This window comes from Etheostoma spectabile, chromosome 17 (genome assembly GCF_008692095.1).
Source record: "Etheostoma spectabile isolate EspeVRDwgs_2016 chromosome 17, UIUC_Espe_1.0, whole genome shotgun sequence".
NCBI lineage: Eukaryota > Metazoa > Chordata > Actinopteri > Perciformes > Percidae > Etheostoma > Etheostoma spectabile.
Genome location: NC_045749.1, coordinates 7,207,735 through 7,209,610, shown reverse-complemented (window position 1 = coordinate 7,209,610; position 1,876 = coordinate 7,207,735). Strand labels below are relative to the sequence as shown.

Sequence of the window (1,876 nt, the reverse complement as noted above, 5' to 3'; positions counted from 1 at the left end):
TTGGAAAATTCCAATAAAAAAAGAATTTGGGGTCAGTCTGACCAGAGTCATAACATGTAGGGAAACATGTTTGCGTTGTTGTCAGTGACACTACAGGTAGAGTATACTCTAATAGAGAATACAATGATAAAAACCACCAACAATCACAATGTTGTTTCTGCCCAGACGTTCATGTTGTGTAACCGCCACAATATTCTCATCCCAGTTAGGCTTATATAATTTGGGTGGCTTATATCATTTGGGTGGTATTGTTTGTGGGTGAATCAATCCCAAAGAAACTGCTCTAAATACAGATGTGAATTAAGCCCATGTTGTATATTTCATGTGACCTCATCTGCAGTATGAATAACAAACTGCCTTGCCAATGTCAAACAACCCTGTAACGACATCTTAGCTAAAATTAAATAACTAATACAATTCCATTGGCACACCTCTGGGGGATATTAAAGCTCTCACAAATAAATATTATGTATCATTCTGTTGTAACAATCAACGCAAGCATTTTCCTATAATTAGTACCAAATTGCACAGTTCTTTACAAGAACCTCCTTAGGAAATTAGGATAAGCATTCTACGGACTTGTTAAATAAAGCTTTACTTCCAAAAAAAAGCAGAATAGAACAGAATGTATGTTTCACTGTGTACAGCAAATCTGAGCTAAACAAACAAGCACACACAAATTTAACATTGTTCAAACTCTACAACATTAAACTGAATATTGACAAAGACAAAGATGTTAACAGCGGTGTTATTACAGAAAACAGCGACTCTTCCTATTGGTGGTTACGGAGTAATGAGTTCCCACCAGATGACGCAGGTCATGTCAACAGTAGTCTGCATCAACAGAAGTACATTTCCAGGATAATTGTCAGACATCCAGGATGTCCCTATGCTTCCGCTCTCTGTGTTGCTTTTCCCAGAATCCCTTTGCTTTGGGAAACAACAACAAACTTCAAGCTAACAAGCTACACGCTGAAAATGGCGAGTTTTGAAGATAATTTGGATTGTGCAATAAGGCAGGCCTGCTTGGTTCTTACGGGGGATTATTATAAAGATTTACAATTTGAAGTGGCCGGGTTAGCTCAGTTGGTAGTGCAGGCACACGTGTATAGGCGTGTATGCCTCGACGCAGAAGGGCCAGGGTTTGAGTCCTGTGACGATTTTCTGCATGTCTCCCCCCTCTCATCTCTATCTAGCTGTTCTTCCTCTTAAAGGCTGAAATGCCCCCAACAAATCATTAAAAAGTAAATAAATAGATTTACAAAGACTATTACTGCATTTACTATCTAACTGGGACGTTTTGGACCTGATTGGTGGGGATACACACAGCGATAAACTGGTAAGAACAAATTATGTTTAACCATGTTTTCAGCCAATTTAAATAGCTCATGTTACTTTACTGTGTGAACAGTTAATTTCATTTAATATTGTATGTGGTGTGTTCCACCAAAACAAGTTCCTTCCCGAGATCACTTTGCAGAGCCACCGTCGCTGTGTCCAGAGCTTAGCTCCGCCCACGACCATTGTGAATAGCAAACAACCCTGAGCGGTTTTTCTCCTATCCCAGAATGAATGTGTGGTGTAGCCAGACCTTATTCCACGGCGCTGTGGAGATAGGTCTGGAAATGCAAGACTCTAGGTGCTCTTCACTCCTCGGCTGAACCGGAAGATGTTGTGGCCCTCATTCGTGAAGGTCGTCTCAAAGCTCTTATTTCTGCCCCGAGGAGCGAGCATCAATGAGGGATCACCGAGGAGGTATAAGCGAGAATACATGACAGCAGCCTTCCCAGAAGCTTTGCAGCTGAAGGGGTTGCTAACTCCGCCCAAACAGTGATATATACACAGTTGTATTCAGAATAATAGCAGTGTTTAAAAA

The 1,876-nt window shown here is 40.8% G+C and overlaps 1 long non-coding RNA gene across 1 annotated transcript in view; it reads left to right on the top strand.

Annotated features, from left to right (window-relative positions):
• Positions 1-1,876, top strand: part of LOC116705121 (uncharacterized) — a 19,545-nt gene that overhangs the window by 12,906 nt on the left and 4,763 nt on the right. The gene's annotated exons all lie outside the window — the stretch shown is intronic.